We start from the raw sequence: 23,002 nt of genomic DNA, 5'->3' as shown, positions 1-23,002 counted from the left end.
TGGGAGCCCACCTCTTGCATCAGCATAACCTGGATGTGAGACATGAAGTCAAAGGAGACCATTTTGGAACTTTAAGGTTTAATGACTGCCATGTTGGATTTTGGACTTCCATGGGGCCTGTGGCCCTTTTGTTTTGAACAATTTCTCCCATTTGTAATGGGAGTATCACCAATGCCTGTACCCCCATTGTATCTAGGAAGTAACTGACTTGCTTTTGATTTTACTGGCTCATAGGCGGAATGGACTTGCCTTGTCTCAGATGAGACTTTGGACTGTGGACTTTTGAGTTAATGCTGAAATGAGTTAAGACTTTAGGGTACTGTTGAGAAGGCATGATTGATTTTGAAATCTAATTTCAAATGAAATATGCTTTGAAATGAGATTTGGGAGGGGCCAGGGGCAGAATGATATGATTTCGCTGTGTTCCCACCCAAATCTCATCTTTCATCTTAAATTGTATCTCCCATAATTCCCACATGTTGTGGAGGGATGTGGTGGGAGAGAACTGAACCATGGGGGTGATTTCCCTCATACTGTTCCCATGGTAGTGAATAAGTCTCACAAGACCTGATGTTTTAATACGGGGTTTTCCTTTTTGCTTGGCTCTCTAGCCTGCCGCCACATAAGATGTTCTTTTCACCTTCTGCCATAATTGTGAGGCCTCCCCAGCCACATAGAAATAGGAGTTAATTAAACCTATTTTTCTTTATAAATTACCCAGTTTTGGGTATGTCTTTATCAGCAGCATGAAAACAGACTAATACAATTCCCGAATCATCTTTTTCCTTAAAAAACTAAAGTCAAGGGAGAGGGAAGAAGGTGATCAGAGGTACTGAGGGGGAGACCAGATTCAGGCCAGGAAGCAAGGCACGGTGGTTGCTCATGGCTCAACCCAAAGAGCTGCCATGTGTTTGTCCTCCCAAGGTCTAATTTGAGTTTGAGGATTTCTTGACCCTTCCTCCTTCTGCTTGGGAGAGAGGGGCAACAACTACAGCATCATTCAGTTTTTGTTTTTTTAAAATTTTTAATCCAACTCTTATTGCTCAAATTTTAACCATTTATCAACAATAGGGCAGCAGGGGATCCTTACTCCTTCAACCCCTTGGCTCACTTTTGGACAAGAGCATTTGCTTCTAGAGTCCACGGAGTCGTCTCTTACCGCCCAACCTTACCTACAAGGCACTTTTCCCTTTCCCAAAGGTTATGCATTTGTCACATCCTGTCCTTGTTGCCAGAAACATTCACACACTCTAAAGGGTCTGAAATGTCGTCATTTTAAACAATTTAGTCTAGTATAGTTTTACCAATATTGGCAGGAGACATGAGACTCCTAGGTCAGAGAAAAGAACTTTATTACTCATAGCACAGCAGGTAGCATGAACTTCATGTTCACATTGGTACCTTATGGCCCTCGTGTCCCAGGGGAGTGACACAGAGGGGACCAGGTGATTGCTGTGCACCCAGTGGGTTTGCGTCACAGCTGAGGGACCCAGGACTTAGGAAACTCCAATCTCTTATAAGGAGGTGCAAGCGAAACTGTGCGATCACTGCTCAAGAAACAGACATTATCTTTATTATGTTGGAGTGCAAACTTACCCACTGTTGCAAAGCGAAACACAACCTCTGTCTTCCAAGGTTGTTGATTATACAAACGGCTTTGTTAAAATAGATCATTATGAAAGCACTATCAGTTACTAATATTGTTTGGCTCTGTGTCCCACCCAAATCTCTTCTTGTAACTCCCATAGTTCCCATGTGTTATGGGAGATGATTGAATCATGGGGGCAAGTCTTTCCTGTGCTGTTCTTGAGATCGTTAATGAGTCTCATGAGATCTGATAGTTTCTAAAAATGGGAGTTTCCATGCACAAACTCTCTCTTTACCTGCCACCATCCACCTAAGATGTGACTTGCTCCTCCTTTCCTTCCGTCTTGATTGTGAGGCTTCCCCAGCCACATGAAACTGGGAGCTCTTCATCAAACCTCTTTCCTTTGTAAATTGCCCAGTCTCAGGTATGCATTTATCAGTGGCATGAAAATGGAGGGGTACAGTTACTCTGCCCTCAAGATGTGCAGATATATAAGTGACCCATGGAGAATTGTCTCCCTTATATCTAATTCATGGTGCTGTTGGGATGATTAAATGAGATAAGATGATTATGAAACATTTAATTAGTTAATATTAGTTATTCTTATTGATATTATTTTTATAGAGGAAGATTTATTTTAAAAAATGGAGTTGATTTAATTTGAAGATATATTAATTTACTGTTCCATAGTCTTTTGTAAAAGAAATATGACTATGCACACATGCAATGTTTTGAAAGCCAAAAGAACGATATATGCCTAAAAATACAAAAATAAGATTCAAGTCCTAGTACACAGAAAATTCTAAACATGGTATAAATAAATAAAAAACAGTTCCTGAAATCTTATACTAAATGGGTTTATACATTTTAATATGGTTAAGTTTTGCCACAGTCATAACAGTTCTAATCGAGTGCTTTAAGTTAATAAATAGATAATTAATAAAATAATTAACAAATGTTTTGCTTAAGAGAGCAGATAAATATGCTTTTTGTTTCCAGAGACTAAGTGGTGTTTTTTATGGCCTTGTATGTATTAGTCTTTTGTATATCTTATAAATATGTGGTTTTTCCAAGTTTGGCAATTATTTGTCTAGACCATCTGCTTCCCTCATTTCTAACCCACTTCCATATCTTAGCCATGGGGACTTAATGTTTTTTAAATTTTTGGTGGGGAAAATAGTACTTGTTTTTGCAGGACCACTTTGTAAGTGAACCTTAGTATTCAGTTTTAAAAATCGTTTTCATTATGTAAAAATTTAAACATACACACAAGTAGAGCAAATAGTATGATGAAGTTGGTTTTCTCATCACTCAACTTCAATAATGATCAATTCATGGCTCACCTGTTTCATCTCTGTTCGTGCAAACATCCTGCTGCCTCCCTGATTATTTTGAAGCCACGCACAGACAGAATATTATTTTATCTGTATTTATTTCAGTAAATTCTCCTGAAACTGAAGGATCAATGTTTAAATTCATAGCCACAATATCTTAATCACACTTACAATTTCTTAATATCATCAAATATTGAGTCTAGTTCACATTTCCCTGATTGCCTTATTATTAATTTACTTTAATTTTTATTTTCATGTAGTTTCATTCAACCACTTAATTAATTAACAGACACATGTCGGTTGAGATCCAAGTAAGGTCTCTGTGTGGACATAGGAACCTATGTCTTTCAAGCCTCTTTTGGATACATTTGGCCCTAATCGCAACCTTTTTGGTTGAAAACTTAGATCATTTATCCTATGGAGTTTTGCATAGCCCAGATTTTCCTCGTTTTATCCCTATGGTGTAATCTGTCATATTCCTCGGTCCCTTGCATCTCTTGTATCTAAAGACCTGGGAAGATTCACGTTCAAGTTTGCGTTTTATTGGTTGGTTTGTTTTGACCAGATGACCCTCAAAGATGCTTTCACTTAGAGTGGCATTAGGAGGTAATAAATCAACAACTCCAGATCTGTGCCAGACTTCCTGTTTCATAAGGGCAACACATTTTAAATTCATTATTTCTATAACAAGAACTTCCTCTCTTCAACTCTTTGGTTTCCCTGGAGTACTGATTACATAGAAAAGGTGAGAAAATTGTTTTCATCTTTCTTTTTACTTACTAGTTAGTTCTCATAAAGATGAAATGGTTTCTTAGCATCCTCCAAAGGTGATCAATTGGTTTTTTTAAGTATCATTATAAATGCACAAATGTAAGCATATTTGATTCTTATGCCAAGGTAGGTTTTGGCTTTGCTGATGGTGAAATTTATTCCATCTTTGGCTTGAGAGAGTTTACCCAGTTTGGCTGCTAAATCTTTTGATGAAGAAACTTCTCTTTTTGTGTGACAAGATATTCATATTCATTTTGTATGTTTCCTGCCCCAGACCTGGAGTCAACCATTTTTCAAAGAAGTCATATCTTTTTTATGGGAAGTAGTATTAATAGGCCACAATCATAACATTTTTAAGGAGAGAAACAAAGCACTCTAGATTGGGCAATCCAGGAAGCCAAATGGATTATGTTTGATATTAGACAAGGAAAAACAAAAGGAAAAAAGATCCTGGAAGAATTTCTGCTTTTTCTCTGTATCCAAGTCATAATATTAACCCTCTCCAAAAGACAAAAGAAAGATTTAAGTCAAATTACATCCATTGTTTCAGATAGGAGAGCCTAGCAGCTCCTGCTTGATTAAGCACGTGTTTTTAACCTGAGGATTTTTATTAAGTGAAAAATTCTTAGTATTGCCATTAAGCACCCCCTTTAAAACTGAATGTGCTGTAAGATGTTTAAGAAATCAGTCATGGCTTTCTATGGATGTGTGACTGGTTTAATAATGTTCCTCTTTAGTTTGTTTATGCAGCCTCGTTCAAAATGCCTGCTCTAGCCTGTTTTAAGCTTGCTACCATAATTTGGTCTATTTCTGTGGATCGGAAACTAAGGAAAGGGCTGGAAGGAGCAGAGGTTGCGTTCCCCACTGTGATCCCCAGTGCTGATGCAGCACTGCGTTTGGTGACCTGAAATCACAGAGCCTGGGGATGGGCAGCTCCTGGCTGGGATGTGCATTTTGATGCAGCTCCTATGGCAAATCTAATGGAAGGCTCTGGCTAGTGGATGCATAGCTGGCCCCCTGCCCTCCTTTAACACACAACGCATTCCTCATTCCACATACCACAGTCTATTTATGGATTCTGCTGGGACTAAGTCAGAAAATAAAATATGTTTTTGGCTAGTTTCATAAAACTGGACACATAGGAAATGGAGGGAAAAAAATTGTTCAAACTCTCAGTCACATTTTAACATAGATGGTAACTATAGGAGGTGTTAGTTGCAAAAAAAAAAAAAAAAAAGATGAGTTGATCAGGAAGATTTGCTTGAGTGAATTTTGATTTTGTTTCCAGTAGACCTCTTCACATGGCATTGTTTATGCAAATAGGCCCTCTTTTCACAAACCGTCTGGCTTCAGAAAACCCATCAGTAGAGCATAAAAGCTAAGTTGTACGGCAGCAGTTAGCAGACCTGAACGCCAGCTGAATGGAGCACAGGATGAATCTGCAGGCAGGCAGGAAAACAGAGGAGCTATTCTTCTCCGGGTACCCATGGTGTGGAGGGAAGTCAGCAGACCCTGGAGGAAGACAGAAAAGGCCTGGAGAAAAGGGGCAGTCACCCTCCGCTAGAGAGAAAGAAAAACCTCCAGTTATGGAAGCCCAGGATTTTACAAGTGTGCTGAAAAGATAAAAACAGATTTTACCCTTGCTCCTGTATTTCCAGTGGTTCTGATATATGAAAATATATTTGTCTCTCTTTGTCTTTCACTCCTGTTAGATGAGATTTATGGAAAGGAAGTAATAGTGTTATTTACTCACAAAAAATAAAATGAGCTTTTGCCTCCATGTTCCTCTTCATTTGTATCCTGACTAGCATTTCTTATAGGAACAGATATTGATGGCAGAGGTACAATGGGAAGTGTGAAGATTTTTTTTTTTTTTTTTAATTTGGTAACCTGTATTTTCCTGGATAGGGTGCTGGGCATGAAAAGCTAGACATCTCCATTTTATTACAGTTTGCTTGTAATTATATGTATTTAGATAGAGGAGTGTGTGTACCATCCCCCGCCACACACACAGAGTATATAAATCATTCAGGGGGTGTTCTAAAAATATAAATATTGCATTTGGTATAATGATTGTATAAATCAACTAGCAAGGAACAAAGAATCAAATAAATTCTGAGTATATTTTGTTTACCTTAAATTATTTTTTTCTGTTTTACATTTTGTGAGAAGCCTAGATTTTTTTTCATAGAATTTTCTATGGAAAAGGTAAGAGGCATAAAATCAGAGCTATTGAAAGCACTTCTTGTCAATAGATTGAGTAACAGTTGAGTCCATTTTTTCCCTTGCACCATTTATTACAACTTGGTTTAGAAACTGCTCAGATTCTCTTTTTATCTGTATGAATGACTATTCTTTATTAACTGAACACATCAAAAAATGTAATGATACAGGTTGCATAATGTAATACAATTGTTTAAAAATACAGAAAACATCAAGATTCCAGTAATGGATATATGCTTTTTACTTCAACATAGGACAGTGTTTATTGCATTTATTCTGGCCACGGCTTTCAGAGTATTATTTGTGTTTTTAACTAGCATAGAAAAACCATTCATTCTGATCAGGGATAAGATTTTTTTAAAAACCACCCTAGGCTGATGCTACATAAGGGAAATGAATAATGTATTTTTAATTTGAATAGATCTACTTCTTTTGCTTTTGCTACCTTTTAAAGCGAGGAACGAGGCCTGGAAGTCTTTTTTAAGAGCACTGTGTAACGACCAGGACCTTCTTTGTCTTTGTGGAGTTTGGAAACTGCTGGCCATTTTGACCACATTAGAAACACATCTTTTTGAACTACAGAAACTAAAAAAAAAAAAAAAAGGAAGAAGAAGAAAAAAAAAGAAAAGAAAGAAGAGAAGGGCATGCTCTGCATTTCATGGGCCTGGCCTTCTTCAGAAAGGTTATTGCCGCGGCTCTCCTTTATCACCCACAAGAATAATAATAACATTTTAGGTGGAAAGTTGGGGGCTCTCCACAAAGGGTTATTTTCCGTCTGCCATCAGTTTGGGTTTTGCATATCACTAAAAAATTAATAAATTAATTTCAGGCATATATGACACAGTTAATGTGGAAGGCCTATTGTTCAGAGAGAAATAGTATATTCTTATCAGTGGATTTAAACAGCTATTCATCATTTCTAAAGGGCAATTATTTGGAATCCATTAAACTGGAATTCATAATACCCCTGCATACTGAATTTTAAATAGAAATCTGTATTTAGATGAAGGAATACATTAGGATAAGTCATTAGAGCACTGAAAATCCATGACTTGTTCATTTTTCACTTTTTTTTTTTAACAGATAATACAAAGCACCAGGGATGTTGGTCCTTTAATAAAACCAAACAAAAAGAAAACCATGCACTCTTTTTTCAGTAGCATTGCTATGGATAATTATGTTTTCTTTTTTATCTTCATGTTCCAGTTTTTCTAATTATTACTCAGAAAATGAATCATCTCATGGAAAAGTTCCCAGTTTGCAACAGAAAACTCCTGACTTAAAAATGGCGGCACTTCTCTGCAGGTGTTGCCTTTCCTGGCTACCTGGGCATCGACATTCTCAAAGTTATTGCTTCCAAGAGCACATGAAAGCTAAAGAGAGATGTGTGTGGAAAATTGCACAACTACAAATGCGGTAGAGAGAACCCAGTCTTGATTAATGAAAATTTAAATTATTATAGAATATTATTTTTAAATAAATTTGGTCCCCATAATTTTAAATAATATGAGAATAATGGTTATTAGGCCTATTTTAATACATGATCCAGAAACATTAGTAGTTATTATGTTGATGCATGCAAAAGTGCTGCTTTTATTGCTGCAAAGGCATAGAAGAAAACATGGTTGCCAGACATCTAACCGAGTCAATACCTTTGACACTAGCAATTTGCTTAACATCCCTTTTCCTCACATAAGCTATGCTGAATAAATTATAATCCAACTTATGTTAGAACAAATAACAACTCTGAATTAGTGTGGACTAATAGAGATTTTTCTGTGTATCGTATCTACCATATTCTCCCAGTTTGAACTTCTGTTAACATTTATGTGTTAGTTATTTATACGGACTTCTGTAGTATATATGTCTGGCAAAGGGAAAACTATAAGCCCACAACTATGAAAGATAAAGATAAAGAGAACCTCACCAATCTGGACTATTCTAAACAAGCCTTTACTGAGCTTTCCCACCAGCCCTCCCACACACACACCTTTCTCCATTACAGGCACATCTTAATGAGACAACCTAATGGAAAGGCAGTTAAAATAATAGGCACATGATCCACAGGTGTTGATGTGGGCTGGCAAAAAATCAGATTTCTTAAAAACACAGCATATGGCCCTATGACTTGCAGCCTCGTTTGCAAAGGTGTGAACACAGTATGTTCCAGCATCCACACTGTTAACATTTTTCTTGACAAGAAACTAAGTATTAAACATGTGAATAAGCATGCGCATCTACTTGTGGCATGCACATGCAAAGAAGCACATGCTGTATTTACATCCCCTATATTAGACTAAGTTGTATGCCAGTAAACATATAAACTGGGTAACAGTGATTTATAGACAACAATTACCAAACTCAAAGGACCATAAATCATAGAATTGCTATTTGAATCCTTTGATAATATACAATCATAAGAAAAATGAGTAACAGTGTACGTGAAGGCAGCAGGAAATCTAGCTAAGGACTGGAGTTTGTGTGTGTGACTGCTTTGCACTTTTCCAAGATGCAATTTTATGAATGCTTATTTGATTTTGATTTTTTTCCTAATATGAACAGATAAATTTAACCTCACCTTCTTAATTGACAAAATAAAATTAAGCATCTTTTGCTAAGTAAACTTTAAGGTATATGAAACTATACTACTTCTTGTATATTAGATATCAAAGTATATGCCATATATAATATTATATCATGTACTATACCTACGTATGTGTGTGTCTATAGTGGTGAGGAGATGACCATAAAAGCTGCACTTAATATGGGGCCCCTATTAGTTTTCCAGGGCTGCTATAACAAAATATCACAGACTGAGTAGCTTCAACAACAGACATCTGTTGTCTCACAGTTTTGGAAGCTGTTAATAGAAGTCTGATTATTAATGTGTTAGCCAACTTGGTTCCTTCTTTATGAGGAAGACTCTGTTTCAGGCCTCTCCCCTAGCTTCTGGTGACTGAGATTTTTTGAGATTCCTTGGCTTGCAGATACATCAGCTTGGTTTCTGCCTTGGCGTTCAGGTGGTATTCTCCCTGTGTAAATGTCTGTGTCTGAATTTCTCTTTTTATAAGGACAACAGTCATATTGGATTAGGGGCTCATTCTATTCCAGCATGACATCATCCTAATTTAACTCATTCATCTGCAATGAACCTATGTCCAAATGAGGCCACACTCTGAAATACTGGAGGTTAGAGCCTCCACACATAAGTTTTGTGGGGATGCAAGTAAACCCCTAACAGGGCCTATAAGATACAGCTTTTGTGAACCACATTTATTTAATGGCTTTTCGAGGGGATGTCTTCACTGAAAGAAGCCTCTCTAGTCCCACTCTCACTCTTAAGACAGAAGTGAATCTGTTCATGTAGACTAGACTGAAGGCTACCTTTACCCAAAGCATGGGTGTGCACCACACTTGAGCAGTAGTTATGCTAAGTATTACCTGAAGCCAAGAAACCATGCAAGTCATAGTCTGGCCACGGTTCAGAAGTAGAATGAAACTAGGCTCAGTGATATAAGTTCTGGCGTGAGTTTTGGAGCTGGAATGATGGAGATGTGCAGGCTCAGAAGCTACTCTGAAGACCTGATGAAGACTTCTCAAATTCCAGTAAATCAGGAAGACCCAGGCTGTCAGAGCTGTGTCTTTCTATGGCTTAATGCCATTTGTAACTATCCAGACTATAATTTTTTCCAAATGAGAACTATGTTACTATTATATGGTAATTTGTTTTGAAAATTTATATTAATACTGCTCCCAGAGTTAAAAGTGTAGCAACCAATAACATCTTGTTACAAAATAATTAGAATAGAATGCCTACCTCAACACTGGTTCAGTTCAGTATGGAGGGAATAGAATTTGATGAATTCTAATTCATCAAACTCAGGACTCACAAGACTATATATCTTGCAAGTTTTAAATCCAATCCATCCTATTTTAGTAGAAATATAATGCTTTAATATCAGGTTTCTAATGTTGAAAATACAGAATGCAAAACAGGGTTGCACGTGATCTTTACATAATAAGTGAGTATGGAATGAATTTTTGAAACTTTGTCCTATGTGTATTAGAAAACAGAAAATGATGGATGGCCCTTTGGGAGAGGTGAACTTAAAAAATACATTGTTATTTGGTAAGAGGTGGACGGCAGTTTGGGTGAAGCTACATGAAAGAAAACCAAGATAAAAATTAGACAAAAAAATTGAAACATTATTGAAGTGACTAAAACAGATTTAGTCTGAGATGACCTTTTGCTCACTGTTTATAATAAAGAATATCCTCTTTACCTGAAAGGTGAGAAGATTGTACCGATCTACACAACTAGTGAAATATGAAAAACAGAGAATAAGTCCTGAATAAAGTCCAAAATGACAGGATTTGAAGAAGCATTTTAAATATTGTAAGAAATAAAATAAGTATTTTCATTAAATTATATTATATATGGTGCCCTTTTTCTTAGTGTTGGAATTTTACTCTTTGCATCTGTCAGTGTCAGAGTTATTTTATTGAAGATTTATAGAAACAGTTTTACTTTTCTTTTCTTTTCTTTTTTTTTTTTTTTTTTTTTTGAGACAGAGTGTTGCTCTGTCACCCAGGCTGGAGTACAATGGCGCAATCTCGGCTCACTACAACCTCCACCTCCTGGGTTAAAGCACTTCTCCTGCCTCAGCCTCCCAAGTAGGTGGGACAATAGGCGCTTGCCACCATGCCTGGCTAAATTTTGTAATTTTAGTAGAGACAGTGTTTCTCCGTGTTGGCCAGGCTGGTCTCGAACTCCTGACCTCAGGCAATCCACCTGCCTCGGCCTCCCAAAGTTCTGGGATTACAGGCATGAGCCACCATGCCTGACCCATAGTTTTACTTTTAATAATTAGGTTATAATCTCAATCCTATTTAGGAATACCCCAGCTGTTAGATGAAGGACCTGAGTTTGTTAGATCACAAAACACATGAAAACAAAACCATGGACACCACCTCAGGATCATAGACCAGCTGCTGGCTGAGTTTCATACAGCCTCACTAGGAATGGTAACACAATTCCTCAGCATCTATAAACAGAATTAAGCGGCCATTACTTATTTAAAAACGAGTTGTTTTATGGATTGAATTATGTCCTCCCAAAGATATATTGAAATCTTCACCCCCGGTACCTGTGAATTTGAAGTCATTTGGAAATAAGGTCTTTGCTGATGTAATTGAGTTAAGGCAAGGTAATTAGTCTAGTCTAATATGACTTATGTCCTTACAAAAGGAGGAAAATGTCATGTGACAAAAAAGACACACAGGGAGAGGCTGAGGGATAAGATGTGATAGGAGAGACAGGGACTGGAGTGAGACAACTGCAAGTCAAGGAACCCTGAGGGTAGATGGCGGCCATCAGAAGCTCGGAAGGGGCAGGAAAGTTTCTACCCAGACTGTCAGATGGACATGGCCCTGCTGATGCCTGGATTTTGGACATCTAGCCTCCAGAACAGTGGAAAAATAAATTTTCTTTGTTAGAAGCCACCATTCTTTGTTACAGCAGCCATAAGAAACTAATACATTGAGTTCTGATATTTAGCATTTTGCATTATTCGACAACACTTGTTATTACAGAAACCTATGGCCTGCACCAGGCAAACTGCAAACTCCTTGACAGGCAAAAGTGCTTTCTTTGTCTTTGGCCTTCCCACTTTAAAAGTACATGTTTACTCACATACACATATGTTGATTCTTTGTGTAAATAGGTCATTTCTTTAGTGGTTAAGGATATACCATGTGTAAGAATAGTGCCTTCTTATGCAGGATAACAAGTCAATAAATAGATTAGGCTCATATAGTCCAAGTCACAGTGTGTTCAGGAGTATTTTTTTCTGTGTATTTTTAAAGTAGTTGGACACCTAAGCCAACTAGCTAGATAAGCCTCTCTCTCTCTCTCTCTCTCTCTCTCTCTCTCTCTTTCTTTCTTTGACAGATTCTCACACTGTTGCCTGGGCTGGAGTGCAGTGGCACGATCTCAGCTCACTGCAACCCCCATCTCCCCGGTTCAAGTGATTCTCCTGCCTCAGCTGCCCAAGTAGCTGGGACTACAGGTGACTGCCACCACACCTGGCTAATTTTTTGTATTTTTAGTAGAGACGGGGTTTCACTGAGTTAGCCAGGATAGTCTCGATCTCCTGACCTCGTGATCCACCCGCCTCAGCCTCCCAAAGTGCTGGGATTACAGGCACTGAGCCTGGTCTAAGCCACACATTTCTACACTTCAGCTTCTCTTTCTGGACTCTTTCTCTAAATTATTACCATCTCTTCTTCCAAATGCACACATCCACCACCCTCATGCTGTTTTTTGGATGTACAAAGCTTCTCATGGTGCCTACCCAAGCCTGGACTCACATGAAATGCCCGTTTCCACCTTCCCATTAAAGGCATAAGCTTCTGAATGGAAATGCCAATTTCTTCAACAAGGTTATATTAGCTGGGTGGAAGCAATTTGATTAAATCAATTCACTTTAATGAATTAATGGCAACTTATTTAATTTTCCCAAGGATATTTGCATTTTGAAAGAGGAAAATTATTAATATAAATTAGTCTCTTATTAATAGAAATGTAGACAGCACATGAAACCAAAATTACATGGTGTAGAGATTTTGAAGGAGATGATCTTTCACATTATTCACTATACCTTACCATTAGAAAATAGCCCACACGGCCAGATGCAGTGGCTCACGCCCATAATCCTAGCACTTTGGAAGGCTGAGGCAGGTGAATCACTTGAGGCCAGGAGTTCAAGACCAGCCTGGCCAATATGGTGAAACCCCATCTCTGGGAGGCTGGGTGGAAATTATCCGGGCATGGTGATGTAAGCCTATAGTCCCAGCTACTTGGAAAGCTGAGGCAGAGAAGTGCTTGAACCTGGGAGGCAGAGTTTGCAGTGAGCTGAAATCAGACCACTGCCCTCCAGCCTGGGCAACAGAGTAAGACTCTGTCTCTGTCAAAGAAAGAAAGAAAGAGAGAAAGAAAGAGAGAAAGAAAGAGAGAAAGAAAGAGAGAAAGAGAGAAAGAAAGAGAGAAAGAAAGAGAGAAAGAGAGAAAAGAGAGAAAGAAAGAGAGAAAGAAAGAGAGAAAGAAAGAGAGAGAAAGAGAGAAAGAAAGAGAGAAAGAAAGAGAGAAAGAAAGAGAGAAAGAAAAAGAAAGAAAGAAAAAGAAAGAAAGAAAGGAATGAAAGAAAAGAAAGAAAGAAAAAGAGAAAAGGAGAGAGAGAGACAGAAAGAAAAGAAAGAAAGAAAGAGAAAGAAAGAAAAGGAAGGAAGGAAAGAAAGGGAAGGAAAGAAAGCCCACTCTAACATCTTCATGAAAGCAATTGTGTTTCCCCATTCTGATCACTTGTGAGCACATAAAGAGAGACAATATTATGAAGATGCTGGGCAATTTTTTTTTTTTTTTTTGGAGTGGAGGATCAGTGTGTATATGTGCAGGTTTGTTAATGGGCATGTTACCTGATGCTCAGGTTTAGAGTATAGGTGGTCCTATTACCCAGGTATTGAGCATAGGGTAGTTTTTCAATGGGTAGTTTTTCAGCCCACGCCCCCTTCTCTCCCTCTCTGTTCTAGTAGTCCCCAGTGTCATTTGTTGCCATCTTTGTATCCATGTGTATTAAATGTTTAGCATTCTTTTATATGTGACAATATGGAGTATTTGGTTGTTTCTGTGTTAATTTGTGTAGGATAATGGCGTCCAACTGCATCCATGTTGCTGCAAAGGACATGAATTATTTATTTTTTATGGCTGCCTAGTATTCCATCATGTATATGTACCACTTTTTTTTTTAACCAATTTACCACTGATGGGCACTTACGTTGATTCCATATTTTTGTTATTGTGAATAGTGCTGTGATGATCATACCAGTTCATGTGCCTTTTGGTAAAATTGTTTATTTTCCTTTGGTTAAATACTCAGTAATAGAATTGCTGAGTCAAATGATAGTTCTATTTGAAGTTCTTTGAGAAATCTTCAAACTGCTTTCCACAGTGGCTAAACTAATTTGCATCCCCACCAAGTGTGTATGCATTCCGTTTTCCCGGGAGCTTCACCAGCATGTGTTATTTTTTGACTTCTTAATAATTGCCATTCTGATCGGTGTGAGATGGTATCCTTTTGTGGTTTTGATTTGCATTTCTCTAACGATTAGTGATGTTGAGCATTTTTTTTTCATGTGTTTGTTGGCTGCTTGTACATCTTCTGAGAAGTGTCTGTTCATATCTTTCGCCTAGTGTTTAATTGGATTATTTGTGTTTTTGCTTGTTGATTTATTTAAGTTCCTTTTAGACTGTGGGTATAAAGTCTTTGTTAAGATACATAGCTTATGAATATCTTTTCCCATTCTGTAGGCTATTTACTCTGTTGATAATTTCTTTTGCTCTACAGAAGCTTGTTAGTTTGGTTAAGTCCCAATTGTCAATTTTTCTTTCTGTTATAATTGCTTTTGGGGACTTATCCATAAATTCTTGGCCAAATCTGATGCTGAGAAAGGTATTTCCTAGCTTTTCTTCTAGAATTTTTATAGTTTGATGTCTTACATTTAAGTCTTTTAATCCATCTTGAGTTAACATTTGTATACAGTGAAATGTAGGGGTCCAGTTTCATTCTTCTGCATATGGCTAATTTAAAAAATAGAGAGTTCCAGCACCGCTTAATAAATAGAGAGTTCTTTCCCATTGCTTCTTTTTGTTAACTTTGTCAAAAACCAGATGGTTGGGCTGGGTGCGGCGGCTCACGCCTTTAATTCCACTACTTTGGGAGGCCGTGGTGGGTGGATCACTTGAGGTCAGGAGTTCCAGATAAGCCTGGGAAGCATGGTGAAACCTCATCTCTGCAAACAAACAAACAAACAAACAAAAAATAGCAACAACAAAAAAATAGCCATAATGGCATACAGCTGTATTCCCAGCTGCTTGTGGGGATTGAGGCGGGAAGCAGGAGGATCACTTCAACCTGGGAGGTCAAGGCTGCAGTGGTGCCGAGTTTGCACCACTGCACTCCAGCCTGGGAGACAGTAAGGCCCTGTCTCAAAAAAAAAAAAAAAAAAAAAAAAAAAAAAAAATCAGATGGTTTTAGCTTTGTGCGGCTTTATTTCTGGGTTCTCTATTCTGTTCCATTGATTTTTGCATCTGGTTTTGTCCAGTACCATGCTGTTTTGGTTAGTGTAGCTTTAGTATAGTTTAAAGCAGAGTAATGTAATTCCTCTAGCTTTATTCTTTTTGCTTAGGATTGCTTTGGCTATTTTGGCTCCTTTTTGGTTCCATATGAATTTTGGAATAGATTTTTTTCTACCTATTTAAAATGACATTGATATTTTGATAAGGATAGCACTGAATCTGTAAATTGCTTTTGGCAGTAGGACCATTTTAACAATATGTATTCTTCCAATTCAAGAGTATGGAATGTTTTTTTCATTTTTTGTGTGTCATGTGTGATTTCTTTCAGTAGTGTTTTGTAGTTTTCCTTATAGAAATCTTTCACCTTCTTGGTTAGATGCACTTCTAGATATTTTATTTATTTTGCAGCAATTATAAATGGGATTATGTTCTTGATTCAGCTCTCACTTAGAGTGTTATTGGTGTATAGAAATGCTACTGATTTTTGTACCTTGATTTCATAGCCTGAAAACTTACTGAAGTAGTTTATCAGTTCCAGGAGCCTTTTGGCAATGTCTTTAGAGTTTTCTAGTTGTAGGATCCTATCATCCATGATGAGAGATAGTTTGACTTCTTTTCCTATTTTGGATGCCTTTTCTTTCTTTCTCTTGTTAGATGGCTCTGGCTGGCAATTTCAGTACTGTGTTGAAGAGGAGTGGCGAGAGTGGGCATCTTTGTCATGTTCCAGTTCTCAAAGGGAATTGTTTTAGCTTTTGCCCATTAAGTGTGATGTTGGCATGGGTTTGTCACAGATGGCTGTTTTTATTTTGAGTCTGTTCCTTTGATGCCTAGTCTGTTGAGAGTTTCTTTTTTTTTCTTTTCATGAAGGAATCTTGGATTTTGTCAACGGCTTTTTCTGTCTCTATTGAGATCATCATATGATTTTTGTCTTTTATTCTGTTTTTATTCTGCTTGTGATAAAATGTGGTGAATCACATGTATTTATTTATTTAGGTTTAACCAACCTTGCATCCCAGGAATAAAGTCTATTTGATCATGATGAATTAACTTTTCGATGTGCTATTGGATTCAGTTTGTTAGTATCTTGTGGAGGACTTTTGTGTCGATGTTCATCAGGGATATTGGCCTAAAGTTGTGTTGTGTGTGTGTGTGTGTGCCAGATTTTGGTATCAAGATGATGCTGGCTTTGTAGGAGGACCTCTTCCTTGATTTTTTTTTTTTTTTGAATAGTTTCAGTAGAATTGGTGTCAGTTCTTTGTACGTCTCGTAGAATTTGGCTATGAATCCATCTGATTTTTGTACATTGATTTCATAGCCTGAAACCTTACTGAAGTAGCTTATCAGTTCCAGAAGCCTTTTGGAAAAGTCTTTAGGATTTTGTAGTTGTAGGATCCTATCATCCATGATGAGAGATAATTTGACTTCTTTTCCTATTTGGATGCCTTTTCTTTCTTTCTCTTGCTTGATCACTCTGGCTGGCAATTTCAGTACTGTGTTGAAGAGGAGTGGTGAGAGTGGACATCCTTGTCTTGTTCCAGTTCTCAGGGGGAATTGTTTCAACTTTTGCCCATTAAGTGTGATGTTGGCCATGGGTTTGTCATATGACATTGACACCTAACATGTCAATGTATATTACATTATGTTAAATTACTGAATTAGGTTTTATATATGTTATATATACTATATATATATTATAATGACTTACTGATTCAATTTCAGAGCTTATTATGGGTCTGTTCAGGTTTTCACTTTCTTCCTGGTTCAATCGTGGGAAGTTTGTGCAGTTCCAATACTTTTTTATTTCCTCTATATTTTCTAGTTTGTGTGTATAAAGGTGTTCATAATAGTCTCTGAGGATGTTTCGTATTTTTGTGAGATCAGTTGTAAGGTCATCTTTGTCATTTCTGATTGCCCTTCTTTGGAATTTCTCTTTATTTGTTTTTCTTTGTAAATCTAGCTAGCAGTCTATCAATCTTGTTTATTTTTTCAAAGAACCAATTCTTAGTTTCTCTGCTCTTTTATATGGACTTTTTAGTCTCAATTTTGTAGAGTTTTACTTTCAACTTTTAGTTATTTTTTTTCTTCTGCTGGCTTTGGGTTGATTTGTTCTTCTTTATCTAGTTTCTCTAGGTGCAATGTTAGATAATTAATTTGAAACCTTTCTAACTTCTTGATGAAAGTGTTTAGCACAATCAACTTTCTTAACACTGCTTTAGTTGTATCCCAAAGATTTTGGTAAGTTGTATCTCTATTTTCATTACTTTCAAATAAATTTTTGATTCTTGCCTTAATTTCATTGTTCAACCAAGAATTATTCAGGAGCAATTCGTTTAATTTCCATTTTTTCCCCATTTTTTGTGTAGTTTTGAGATATCTTGGTACTGATTTCTATTTTTATTGCACTGTGGTCTGAGAGTGTGCTTGGCATGATTTCAATTTTTTCAAGCTTTTTGGGACTTGCTTTATGACCAAACGTCTGGTTAATCTGAGAATATGTTCCCTCTGTGGATAAGAAGAATGTATAGTCTGTGGTTCTTGCGTGGGGTATTCTGTAGATGTCTATTAGGTCCAGTGGGTCAGGGATTGAGTTAAAGTGCAGAATTTCTTTGTTAGTTTTCTTCCTCAATAATCTGTCTAACGCTGTCAGTGGGGTGTTGAAGTCCCCCACAATTATTGTGTGGCTGCCTAAGTCTTTTTGTAGGTCAAGAAGAACTTGTTTTGTTAATTTGGGTGCTTCAATGTCAGGTGCATTTATATTTACAATAGTTAAGTCTTATTACTGAATGAATTCTTCATCATTATATAATGCCCTTATTTGTACTTCCTAACAGTTGTTAGTTTAAAGACTGTTTTATCTGATATGAGAACAGTGACTCCTGCTATTTTTTTTTTGTTTTGTTTTCTGTTTGCATGGTAGATCTTTGTCCATCCCTTTATTTTGAGCCTGTGGGTGAAATGTTGGACAATTTAAGATGAGTACTTGGATTCATATTTAATGTAAATGGAATTGTTAGGGTAAAAACATTTTTAGGGATTACAAAAAAGTAGACCCAGGTTAAATTGTGGATTTATCCTATAGGGCATTTTTGAGCTACTTACTTAACTTCAGAGCATCCCAGTATACTTCATGTAAAAAGAAAATTAAATGACAAAGTACATATTAATTATCTGTCACAGTGCCTGACTTTTCTTCATTCAAGAATATTTATTAAGTGCCTACTACATCCCTAACACATAGTATATGATTAATAAGAGATGCTTTTTTTCCATTTCCTTATTGGTAAGCACGCACACAAAACATGCAATAGCAGTATGGCACTGTAAAGACTCAGAAATAGGCATGATCAATGATGCCCAGGAAGACAGCACATATTTGCCCGATTAGATTGTTATAATTTCTTCTCTACCATACCACTTTCGGCCTTGTATATAGTTTCCCTTAATTAGACATAGGATTTAATAATGTTAATACAGAAAATTTTCAGTTTAATTTAGTGAAAGAAAAGTATTTTATTACTTTTATTAAAAATATATTCTCTCTGTATGACATATAAACTGAAAAAATCTATTTCTTGAATTTATGAAGAAATAAAATTAATATTTTAAAAACAAAGTTTGATCAACTAACTGAGCTATATAGGCCATTGCTTTTTTTCATTTTATATGAAGACAGCTTAGGAACTAGAATTGTCTTACTTTTCAAATAAGATGTGATATATAAAGATAAAGAATGTTTAAGGTCATGGTTTAGATTTACCCTTAAGCTTATATCAATAATTAAGGTCTGAAGACCTTCCAGGCAACAATTCCTTTTGTTTTCAAAGGTTAATTGCAGGGTTTTCCTACATAGTTCTAGCCTTTGAGTAAATATTCTGTTAGAAAATTAGTTAGCTAGCTCAATGTATCTGATTATTTGTGTCTATTTGCTAGCTGTAAAAAAATGCTTGGAAGTTAATCTGTAATGTCTAGATACTCATAACGTGTCTATACTCTAGTTTTATGGTGGCTTTGAACATGGTTTATACCACACAAAGATTACTTGGCTCAACCAATGTCTTTGTTTTGAACCATATTGTCTTTGTTTTTTTTAGGCTGACCTACTGCTTTGCCATCTTCTCATTTATATATTAATTTTAAAATAAGATAATCAGTAATGATGATCAGTTGTAGTTATCTCTACAATTTTCTCAACACTTTTAGGACTAGGCTAATATTGGTGTGCTATGATTTGGGTTGGTCTTGGTCCACTCACTTCATCTGGTTAGGCTTTAGATTTCTCATCCGTAAAATAAGAAGTTAAGATGCCAGATCTTTTCCTGATTGAACTTCCAATGGTTCTATTACTGGAATTTCTGTGCTGGACAATGTTGCTGCATTCGTAGGTGCACTGTAGAGGTAAGTCTTCCCCCAGGGGATGCTTAGCATTTGGGCCCATTTTCAGGTAGTGATGAAATCAGTTACAGGGACTAGTTTGGGAAACTCATTTGTTTTGACATGAGGGATATCAGAGTAGGTGCAAGTTTGTTCTGAAAGTTTGCCTTTGGCAACCTGGAAAACTGTAGAGTGTTTGGGATTATTTATGACCTACTCATGAGTAAGACTTGAGGAGCCAGGGCAAAGAAACAGAAACTGAACCACAGAGGTCTTTTCTAGGGCCACACTTGCTTTAAACTACATACTTTAGGTTGCCAGTTAGATATTCAAGCTTAAATTATCTGATTTAATTTTGTCTCCATTTGTCAAATTAGTTAAGGAAATGACTAGATTTTTATTTTGCTGCATTCTATATAAATATGTCTGTTTAACTCAAACTGGTACCTCTGTGTGTGTGTGGGGGGGGCGGTCTGTGTGTGTGTCTCTGTATGTGTATTTAGTCAACATATTTTCGATGAGAAAATACTGTGTATCAGAAACTACCTTAGGTTGATCAGGGCAGAGAGACTCATACTATTACCTAAGAAAGAGGTTGGCTCTTTCTTAGACTCTGTATGTCTTATACTATAACGAAGAGAGAGATGCCATTTCTGAAAATGTAGCTTTGAGGCCCCAAATGTATTAAATCTATAGCGTGCTGTCTCTGTGTTTCTATTTCATATTTGTTTTCTTTATGAACAGGGCTGTTTTTAACATTCAATTTGTAATTTCCTAAGCATTAGTACCCTAGTGTTACCATATTATGCAAAAGGTAACCAAATTAGTAGACTGAGCATGTGACAGTGTGTATTGAAAACTCAATCATGCTGTTATTATCTTGTTCCCTTAAAAATGTAATTAGAAGAAATAAAATGATACGGAGAGATAATATTGTACAGTTTTAAAATACACGAATGCTGACTAGTCTCCTTTTCTTTAAAACCAAAAATGCCCACAGAGCCTAAAGCTTCACATGGAATGATCTGAAACAGTGTTTGCTTTAGCAGGTGACAGTTTAATGTATATCATCTAGTAACTCTAGTTTTCTACTTAGAACATACTTGCTTACTTAAATGTTAGCCAGTTGTTTATGTGATAACTACCTCATGGAAACAGTCTCTTCTGTGAAGTTTTTCCTGCCACCCACAGGCCATGAAATTGCACCTGTTTCCTGGTCACTGTAAACAATTGCTATCATGTTTATTGCTTTTTACCGGCCTTAAGAATAGTCTCTATTTTACTGAAAACCATTTGGATACATTCATATCTCATGTGTCCAAATCTGGTGTCCTATATCTTAAATATATGCATATTTTAAATATCTATATCTTAAATACATATATGTTGATATTTTATACATTATATCTATATAATTATTTATATCATGTTTGTACAAATTATGTATGCTATAGCTATATTGCCCATTGCTTATCTTCAATAGGGATTTAATGATCAAAATTGCCAATGCCATTTATCAAGTTAGAAATACAAGCATTTGTAATATGTATCTCTATATACCTACCTATAGGTCTATAGAGCAATATTTGCTAGGAATTGCCAATAGATATCTCTTGAGAAATAGGTACTATGGGAAGTTAATTTGATGTATGCTAAGTAAAAGCAATTTAAAAACAAATTATGGTACTGTTCACAATCTATCATACGTAATATGTGCCATGGATATTTAAGATGATGATACTAATTTTATTTAAAGGGGTAGTCCATCTCCAGTGAATATCTTGATTGAGGGACTGGAATTTGATAGGATACATTTCAGGAAACACCAGATATTCAGAAAATACTAAAGGGGTCAATTTCATAGTTTGCAGCTGAAGATACCGTGATAATATTCCTGTCAATAATGTTCTACCTCCTGGTCTTGAGTAACTGTTTTTACATCTTGATGTAGTCCCAGAAAACATTCAGTGTTAAGCAACTAACTTCTTTAACAATTAATCAAAATAATTGAAGAAGTTGTGCAGTTTATCAAATCAAATATTTATTGACCTCTGAATAAATGTTAGTACAAGGAGAAATATAAATGTAACCAATATACTCAGCATTGACTCCAGGGAATCTAAGACAAAGAGCATTGTGAGAATATTTCTCCTGTTGTAACCTGAAGTAAGCAAATACATTTGAAACTTTAGCCCCTTTCCAAGTATTACCCACCCACCAACCCCCAAATACACACACAATTTTGAGAGTCCAGAGAATTAGTCCATATGTTTTACCAAACAATCTTTCAAACTACCTTGTATAAAATATCGTTTTCCTCTTTTCTGATTCTGTTCAAATATTTCTGCTTCTCAGACCTCTTAATGTTTTGCAGCCTCTATGAATGTGATTTTCCATGGGTTCTGGTAATGAATAGTATTCAATGAGGATGAATGTGGGCTCATTATTACTCAAGTTACCATAGTTACCTGTCTGTCATTGGCACATACTCCCATTGCAACAGAGCTCTGGGAGGTTACCCAACACCATATGGGTTACCAGGTTCCCACATGTCCACAAGGTCTTGGCTGCAGGAGATGTTACCATGGTGTGCTTAGTGAAGATGCTCCCATGTCAAAGGCATGTTTTCATACCATTGTGCCAAAATCTCAATGGCCTACAGTCATGCTTTGTTATTCAAATCCTTCAATATTCTAAACTCATGTTCTCCCTCAACTACACTAAAAGAATCCTAAAGCAGTATTCCCATGTGCTTCCAGTATCTTACAGGTAAAGTAGTCCTCTTTCAGTTTTCGCTCTCAGGCGCTTCTCATTCTAGTTCTCAGATCATGGGCACCAAGTTAGAGGACACATCTTAACAAGTGAGAGTGACAAATACAATGAATGTAACTCACTCCCACTCATCTTCTTTCATATGATTAGAGTCATAGCCCCCACACCCAACTCCTCTTTCAAAATCTTTCTTTTCTTGAAATAATTTATGTTTTAGTAGGTTCCTCAGGCTGTCACACATACTGATCATGAATAGGTATGCTCCACAAGTCTTTAAGAAAAATCCAGACAATCTATATTCTGACATGCTTACACTTGGAAAGAAAAATTTACTTAAACATTAAATTACATGATCTCCCAGGACTTTTTTTTTCCAATTGAGTTAAGTAGTGTGACCTATCTAGGGTAGGAATGTAGGGTAAAAGCAGAAGGTTATTGAAGATAGCTTGTTTTTCTGCCATTTGTGAATCTAAGTCAATGAAGAAATTTTACTGACTATGTAGGGAAGGGAGGGGCAGATGCCTTTGAAGAGAGAAAGGGTGGAAATAGACTGAGAAAGGTTTTTCCTAACTAAAGGAAAAGGCGGCGGTTTCCAAGATCTGTGAGGATTTGGGATTCAAGATCTACTTTCTTACAAAACAAAATGGTGACTGGAATCTGGGAAAGAGCTACATTGAACTCTAGTGACTGGAGCTCCTAGTCATAGAAAAGCCTCCTATCCTACATGACATGGGAACTTGTAGATTTCAAAGCTATGCAGGCATGGATAGTTGTTTTCCGTGTAACTAGGATGGGTCAAGGAATGGAAGA

The 23,002-nt window shown here is 36.6% G+C and overlaps 1 long non-coding RNA gene across 1 annotated transcript in view; it reads left to right on the top strand.

The window, feature by feature from the left end:
* The window catches only part of LOC123572904 (uncharacterized), a 69,287-nt gene that overhangs the window by 19,873 nt on the left and 26,412 nt on the right, over positions 1-23,002 (top strand). The gene's annotated exons all lie outside the window — the stretch shown is intronic.

Source organism: Macaca fascicularis, chromosome 4 (genome assembly GCF_037993035.2).
Source record: "Macaca fascicularis isolate 582-1 chromosome 4, T2T-MFA8v1.1".
Lineage (NCBI taxonomy): Eukaryota > Metazoa > Chordata > Mammalia > Primates > Cercopithecidae > Macaca > Macaca fascicularis.
Note: the sequence above shows the minus strand (reverse complement) of the source record. Positions and strands in the feature narration are given on the sequence as shown.